The sequence below is a fragment of the Lactuca serriola genome, chromosome 1, assembly GCF_051521515.1.
Source record: "Lactuca serriola cultivar US96UC23 chromosome 1, Lser_US96UC23_V15, whole genome shotgun sequence".
Taxonomy (NCBI): Eukaryota; Viridiplantae; Streptophyta; class Magnoliopsida; order Asterales; family Asteraceae; genus Lactuca; species Lactuca serriola.
Genome location: NC_136408.1, coordinates 111,727,144 through 111,736,234, shown reverse-complemented (window position 1 = coordinate 111,736,234; position 9,091 = coordinate 111,727,144).

Genomic DNA, 9,091 nt, shown 5'->3' with positions numbered 1-9,091 from the left:
TGAAAACTTGATCAAATTAATTTGTCACCGTCAATTCTTTGGTGTTGAATTTTGGGTTTCACTCAGCTCGTAGTGGCACGAAACTAAGATCATAAACACAGATGTTGTGTAACCATAAACCTCAGTGGTAGTTTCTGAGAGTCTCAAGGGTTACAGTGATGAAACGAAGGTTATGGAGAAGTGTAATGGGGATGGTGAAAGAAGACATAGTACCTCTGCTGCGAAAGAAAGGACCAAGCAGGAGACTCTTAACTCATGTGAGAAGAGTGTGAGGTAGCTCACGATTAGAATAAATAAGTTAGCCTTATTGGGAAGACAAGGTTTGTGTATACCAAGTCGTGAAGGCAATTATTCAAAATCTTATGAGGCTTGGGACACATACAGCAGCATGCTTCTAGGGACACTTAAGTAATTCAGCAAATATATCCCCATAAGTAAACGAACATACAAAAAAAATAAAAACATATTTTTGGAGTGTTTGAAATTTATATATAAAAAAAAATAAAAAAAATAAAAAAAATAAAAAAATAAAAATAAAAAATAGAAAAGATAAAAAAATAAGACAAGAAAAAAAAACTTTTGATTCAAAAAAAATGGATAACCGAACCCGAACGTTCGGTTGGTTTCGGTTGGAAATAGTTGAAAAACCGAACCCGAACCTTCGGTTGGTTTCGGTTCAGGAAAATTTTGAAAAACCGAACCCGAACCTTCGGTTGGTTTCGGTTCTTGAAAATTTTGAAAAACCGAACCCGAACCTTCTTGAAGTTCCGGTCTTTGAAAATTTTTAAGAAACCAAGAAGTTTAGAGATAAAAAAAAAACTTGTTACGTAAAGAAAAATAAATTTTGCACAAGAAATATACAACACAGAAAAACTGCCTTTGAAGTAATGAGCGAGTCAGATGGTTGAACCGAACCCGAACGTTCGGTTGGTTTCGCTTCTTACGGTTGAGATTGAGTGGTAGTGTGAGGAACTGATTCTGATTCCATCATACCGAGCCCTTGCAATATTTTATTGAATGATGCTTCAGGGAGAGCTTTGGTAAAGACATCAGCCAGTTGATCAGTGGTTCTTACGAAGTGAACTTCGACATTTCCATCTTCCACATGATCTTTGATGAAGTGATACCTCAGTGCTATGTGTTTGGTTTTAGAGTGTTGCACTGGGTTATGACAGATCCTAATTGCACTTTCAGAGTCACAATATAGTGGGATCTTCTTCATATTGAGTCCATAGTCTCGAAGTTGACTCTGGATCCAAATCACTTGTGATGTGCAGGATGCAGCGGCAATGTATTCCGCTTCAGCAGTAGACAGCGACACACAAGTTTGTTTCTTGGATTGCCAGCTAACCAACTTCCCATCAAGAAATTGACAGCCACCAGTTGTGCTTTTGCGGTCGAGTCCACATCCTCCAAGGTCAGCATCAGAATAGGCTTGAACGAAAAAGCCTGAATTGGATGGATACCATAGACCTAAGGAGGCGGTTCGCTTGAGATAGCGTAAGATGTTCTTCACTGCCAGCATGTGAGGTTCGCGTGGGTTAGCCTGAAATCGAGCACAATAACACACAGAAAACATGATATCAGGCCTGCTAGCAGTTAGATACATCAATGAGCCTATCATTTGACGATAGAGTGTGATGTCAACAGCCGGTTTATCTAGTGAAAGGGTCAGCTTGGTGCCGAATGCCATTGGGACTTTGACTTTTGAATCTCCCATCATTCCAAACTTCGCTAGGAGAGTCTTAGTGTAAGCTTCCTGATTGATAAAGATGCATTCAGGTCCCTGTCTAATGTTTAAACCAAGGAAAAAGTTAATAGGACCCATTGAGCTCATTTCAAACTTAGTCTCCATCAACTTTCTGAATTCAGCTGTTAAGCTGGGATTCGTGGAGCCAAAGATGATGTCATCGACATAAATTTGAACAATCATAAGGTGGTTACCTTCCTTTTTACTAAAGAAGGTTGGGTCAACCGAACCTTGTTTGAATTTGGACATCTTCAAAAATTTTGTAAGCGTTTCATACCAGGCTCTCGGAGCTTGTTTGAGGCCGTACACAGCTTTATCCAGAATGTAGCAATGATTTGGATACTTTTCGTTCACGAACCCAGAAGGTTGCTCCACATACACAGTTTCTTCAAGTTCTCCATTGAGAAATGCACACTTGACGTCCATTTGGAAAACCTCAAAGTTTTTGTGAGCAGCATAGGCCAGAAATATTCTAACCGATTCTAGCCTAGCTACTGGAGCGAACGTTTCTTCGTAATCTATCCCTTCCTCCTGACAGTATCCCTTGACAACTAGACGAGCCTTGTTCCTTATGACATTACCTTCCTTGTCCATTTTGTTTCTAAAAACCCATTTAAGACCAACAACCGAAGCATCTGGAGGAGTTGGAATGAGGCGCCAGACCTTGTTCCTTTCAAACTCATTCAGTTCGTCTTGCATCGCTTGAACCCAATCAGAGTGATCGAGGGCAGTGTTCACTGTCTTCGGTTCAACTTTTGATACGAATGAGTTAAACATACAAAACTCAACCTTTGAGAATAAGGATGTCTGTTTTGCCTTCAGTTGAGATCGGGTCAGAACCTTTTCAGATACATCACCAACTACTTGGGAGATAGGATGATCTCTGGTCCATTTTGTGAGAGGAGGGTAATTCGGATCGAAGGTTGGATCTAGTTCAGCATTGATCATCTCTTCGGGCTCAGATTGGCTATCGTCATCATTCGTCATATCATCATGCTCCCCCTCAATTGATGAGTCTTGAGAAACATGAGTTTCAGGGGTTTCTTGTGGTGCTGGAGTTTCAGGCATTGAAGCACCTTCGTTTGGAGGGGCACCTTCGGTTGGAGAAGTACCTTCGGGTGAGGTTGTAGAGCTTTGCTCCCCCTCGATATGAGAACTTGGCTCCCCCTCGACTGAAGCATTGTTGATTGGAGAGTCATCAGTGGGCGATTCTCCTTCATGCATTCTTCTTGCAGCATCTTCGACAATCTTCTTCATATGATCTATCTTGTTGTCAGCTGCACCTGCTTCGGAGAGAGAAGCTTTTTCCGGTTCGTCAAAGAGATCCAGAAAGTTCTCGTACATATTGGCGATTGAGACTGTGACTTGACCAGTTTGAGGAAAGATTTCCCTGGCAGTGTCATCTATGGCCTGTAGCTTCTTGACATAGCTATCGTCGAAGGTCACATAGTATGTCTCTTCAATCCTTCTTGATCATTTGTTTAGGACCCTGTACGCCTTTGAAGTGAGTGAGTAACCCAGAAAGATTCCCTCGTCAGCCTTGACATCAAACTTGTTGCGGTGTTCTTTAGAGTTAAAGATGAAACACCTTGAGCCAAACACGTGGAAAAATTTCACGTTGGGTTTTCTGTTATTTATTATCTCATATGGTGTGAGCGTGAATCGCTTGTTGAGATAGGACCTGTTTTGTGTATAACAAGCAGCAGAAATAGCGTCAGCCCAAAAATAAAGAGGTAAGGAAGCGAAACTTAGCATTGTTCGGGCAGCTTCACACAACGATCGGTTTCGTCTTTCGACTATTCCGTTCTGCTGTGGTGTGTAGGGAGCTGAGAAATTATGACTGATTCCCTTTTCTGCAAGAAACTCTTCAAACTCTTTGTTCTTGAATTCGAGACCATTGTCGCTCCTTATGTTGCGAACGACCTTCTTGAGCTGGACTTCAATTTGTTTGATAAACGCTTTCAGCTTTTGAGTCGCTTCAGATTTGAGCTTTAGAAAGAACACCCATGTAAATCGAGAGAAGTCATCAACGATAACAAGAATGTACTTGCTACCACCGATGCTTTCAATAGATGAAGGACCACATAAATCAATATGAAGCAATTCGAGTGGTTCAACAACTTTTGTGTTAATAATGGATGGGTGACTTTGACGACTCTGCTTTCCCATTTCGCATGCAGCACACAAATGCTCTCTGTCAAACTTGAGCAATGGAAGACCCCTAACATGACCTCCAGTGACAAGTCGGTTGATATCCTTGAAATTGAGATGAGAGAGTCTTCGGTGCCACAACCAGCTTTCGTCGGATTGAGCTTTTGATAGCAGACATATGGCTGGATTTCCTTTGATGGGTTTCATGTTCAGAGGAAACATTTCACCCTTTCGTTCTGACTTCAGAATCACTTTCTTTGTCTTTTTCTCTATGATTTCCGAACCTTCATCATCGAATGAAACTTTGAGACCAGTACCTCCAACAAGCTGAGATACACTGATGAGGTTGTGTTGAAGTCCTTCCACATAGGCCACCTTTCTTATGGTAAAATCACCATTCGTTATCATCCCATATCCCTTTATGGTCCCGAAAGAGTTATTTCCAAACTTAACGTTGCCACCATTTGCAAGGGATCTGTATTCCCTAAGCTCCTCTTTCCTCCCTGTCATGTGACGCGAGCAGCCACTGTCGATGTACCATTCTTCGTCAAACTGCTCGTCACTTATAACCTGCAAAAAATTAAGCAGATTTAGGAACCCAAAGTTTCTTGGGTCCATGTGAGCTTTTCATGGGAACAGGAATAGTGAGAGAGATGTCAACTAGATATGTTCGTTTTATTAGAGTTGTTTCATCTTTCTTTTTAATGGTAAAGACTTTTATTTTATGAACATTAGGGATGTTCGTTTTGGACTCATGTTTGGATTCATCGACCTTTTGCTTTCCCTTCTGTTCAGCTGAAGAATGAGGTTTTCGAGGGCAAGCGTGATTAGTTTTGGAACTAGATGGAGATGAATGAGTGGAAGTGAAAGAACGAGAAGAATTAGGAAGAGAGGATTTGGATTTGGATGGAGATGTCTTCCTTGCTGATGACTCTAGGTGACCCTTTTGCTTTTGATCGTTGGTGGGGTTAACCTTTGAGTCTTGTTCCTTTTTCATTTTGGAGCCGAACCTCTGCGTTCGGTTGGTGTTGTTCTTGGAACCGAACCTTTGGTTTCGGTCGAAGTCCTTTTCAGAACCGAACCTTGGCTTTCGGTTGGTATCTTCTTGCGAACCGAACCTTGGCTTTCGGTTAGTATCTTCTTGCGAACCGAACCTTGGCTTTCGGTTAGTGGAATTTTCAGGCTTTCGTACAGGATTGTTTTCATACTTCAGATTCTTGTCCTTGTGTGTATAGTATGCGTTCTGGGAGTGCCAGAATTGTTTCCTTTCAGAAAGATTTTTCCTGTATCTTTGGTTCCTCTCTATCTTCTTATCCCTCATCTGATTAGGTTGATGATGAACGTTCGCTTTTGTTTTTGCTGTAACTTTGACTGATTCCTTTTGAACTTCAGGAGTTTTTCTTTGTGCAGAAGGAACAGATGGAATATCTGAAGAAGATTCAGTTTGTACTGAGGAAGCGGAAGGAGTATCTGATGAAGTTTCGCTTCGAGCTGTAGGTGTTGAAGGAATGTCTTCTTTTGCTAAACAATCATCCTCTTGAGGAATTTCTTTGGTACCACTTGTACTTGGTTCACTGAAATTATCAGGCTTGTTCAAGGGTTCAGGTATGTACCTCCCTTTCTTCATCCAGGAGGTTCTTTCAGAAAGACCAACGGTTTCGTTTCCATTATCAATAGGAGCTTCCCAGAAATACTCATCACAACCGTCAGCATTGTCTTCGTTAACAATAGCTGTGAGTTCAGCTGTTTGATGTTCGGTTACTCCAGTCACCTTGTATACTTGATTTGGAGTGGTTCTGACCTTTTGATACACAACAGCTTTTTCTACTAATTTCGGGGACTTTTGTTGGGACAATCTAGCGAATTCCACAGAATTTTCAGAAATAAGGTTTTTGTGGTTTTCAGTTTCGCTTTTAACAAATTTTGAGCAGTCAACCGTATCCTCCACAGAAATTTCACTCATGTTTTCGTCCTCGTTAAGCTCAGATGAATTTTCAACATCGATTTTGTTTTCTGAGCTTACGTTGGCGTTAAGAGAGTTAAATTTTTGCATGGTTTCGGTTCTCAGTTTAAGTCGGTCATTTTCGTCCAAAAGGTTTTTGAGCATGTCCTTGTGGTCTTTGGACTTAATGAAGGACTCAATTTTGTCCAGTCCATACATATAGGTTGGATTGACATCATCAGACGATATCACACTTTCACAATTGTAAGCTTCGGCATCGATTTCATCCTCCTTAAATTCTAGAAAGGGCAAAATCATGCGATGGATCTTTTGACCTATCTCACAGTCCAAGTGAAGTTGAGTAATATTGGAATACAAACGTTTAGCTATTAAACAAAAAACATTTCGTTGTTTTAACAATTTCAAATTGTCTCTCTGCAAATAAATGTTTTCGTCTTTAACTTTAATTAATTCCGACTCTTTTAACTCAATCCACATTCGCCGCTCCTCACTCTTCGACGCCGCCCTGCTTAATTGATCAGTCAGGTTAGAATTGGTGACTCGAGTTTGAGTTAGGCTACTATCTAAATGAGAAATTCTTGTATTGATATTTTTTAGATCTTTCTCGTAAGAGGATGGTGGTACTTTAAATGAAATAAAAGCAGATTGTACCTTCTTTATCAGTTCATCGAGTTCATTGAACTGCTGGCTGAGTGGTTTAGCCGTAAAGCACATATCCTCCTGCACCTTCGGTCCATTGCTTCCTCCATCGGTGTTGTATCCCCTCATTTGAGACACTTCAGTCACCATGAAACATTTTCCACCACTGCTTTCCTCCTTAGCCACATATGCCTTTCCATGAGTAGGCTTTCTCACTTCTTCGTCTTCTGAGTCAGTAGACCAAACTTCAGTGCTACCGAACTCATCGTCATTGACCGAACCCTGCACAATAAGAGCATTAATAGAAGGGTTAGCGGTAGACTTCTTCTTTCTTAACTCATCCAATCTCTTTTGCAGCACAGCTTCCTCATCATTTCCATTGTCCTTTTCAGCCATCTTCTTAAGAACACAGTCCTTAGCGTAGTGGTTCTTGCCACCACAATAGAAACAGCTTACTCCAGAATCGCCATCTGCTTTCGGTTCCTTTTTGGGCTCCTCAGCTTTCGGTTCATTGTTTGCTTTTTCTGAGCTGTAACTCCCCTGCCAGTTTCGGTTTTTGTTGCTGGGGAATCTCTTCTTTATGAACCTCTTAGGATTGGATACCATCATGGCATAATCCTCAGTTGAGAGGTCATATTCATCCAAGTTGAGCTCTTCATCCTCCACCACAGTTTTACTTTTAGATAGGAGGGCCAACGAACCAAGACTAGAGACAACCTTCTTCTCTTGAACCACATTCTTCTCTTGGGACTTTAGAATACCTACCAGTTTTGCCAAAGAATATGATTTAAACTGTTCATGGGCTTTGACTGTGGAAACAACTGCTCTCCATTCAGATCGCAGTCCATTCAAAAAAGTAACCTTTTGTTCGATAAGCTTCCTTTCAATGTCGTGTTTGATCATCTTGCTGAGAAGATGATTGAAGCGATCAAACGTCTGGGTCACAGTTTCTTCGGCCCCTTGCCTGAATTCACCAAATTCAGATAGAAGTAAGGTTTGGATGGAATGTTCAAGATCTTCGTCTGTGGAATACAGTTCGCGAAGTCTGTCCCACACTTCCTTTGCCGTAGTGCATGAGCTGACCAGCCTGAATGTGTCGGACTGAAGGGCGAATCTGATCAACCTAAGTGCCTTAATATTACACTGGAGTTTGTCTTTTTCATCTTGCGCGATATTCGTCACGTCCTTGAGCAGATCATTGTACTCTTTTTGCGTCTTAATGATTCTGGACGACGTAGAATGAGAAAACGGTCCACTGATGATGGCTTCCCATATGAGATAACCATTGTCCTCCGATCCAATCACATAATCTTCGAAATGATGCGCCCACACTTCATAGTCATGGGTGTACAAGATTGGAATCTTTGTCGTCGAACCGATGCTGTTGGAAATATTAATAGGGTTTGATTGCGTTGCGTCCATAATGATCGTAAAAACCTGTTCAAAGATCAGACTTGTAATAAAGCAGATTAGGGCAAAACAATAAATACTAAGATACGTCAATTAAGATGACGGCTCAATAAATATCGATGATTGCGGAAAACCCTAATGGAAATCTTTTTCACAGAAAAGATGTGTATCGATTACACAGCCTCCTGCTCTGATACCAATTGATGGGATTAAAACAACTTTTAATCTAAGAAGATCGATTAGATCTTGAACAAGTATATGAATATAAAACAGTTAACAACGCAATAATAAGAACAAACAGCTTGAATCAAACGTGTCGAATGATTAAAATAAAATCCTTAGAAGAGCTCGATTAAGAACATCAACTGTAAAGGATTAGAAGATTACAAGAACGATTACAGAAAAATATAATACTCTTGATCAATCGCTGTATCGATAATCTCTAGAATCTTAACCTAATATGCATGCAAGCATTTAACTTATATACAATACATAAAAGGCTCTCGGTTGGACAGGCCCAAACCGGAGAATAAAAGGCTAATCTAACGAGCCCAAAAGACGCAACATCAAAACTCTTTTCAACCCAACACAAGGGACTTAAAATGTAAATTTTTAGCTTAATGGGCTAATTTTGGGCTTTTCGGCCCAATAAGCCTAAAAATGCGAAAAAGGATAAATTTTAAGGGCTGAAATGAAAATTTCTGTAAAACAGGGGTAATTAGCATGACAAAATCACTTTATGGGCCAAATATGTTTTTCACTATCAAATGGGACCAAAAATGTAAAGTTTTTAGAATTTGGGCCAAAACTGTAAAAGTTGTGAAAAATGGGTACCTAACCGAGAAACACTATTCTGGAGGGGCTGAAGCTGTCAACAAAATAAAATTTAGGTTAAAATCGTGTTTTCATCAAATAAATAAGACAAAAGTGTCAAGAAAAGGGTTTTAAGGACTAAAAATGAAATTCTTTTATATGAAAGGACCAAAAGCGTTATTTTATGAAAGAAAGGTGGTGAAAAGGTCAAATTCCACTTTCAACAAATTAATTCATTAATACAAAATACAAGATACACGACTACCGATGAAACGGAAAACAAATACACTCTCAACAACAAATATCGTTATAAAATAAATTGATTCAGTTTCGAATCAATAACAAAACAAAATCGTTAAAACAAA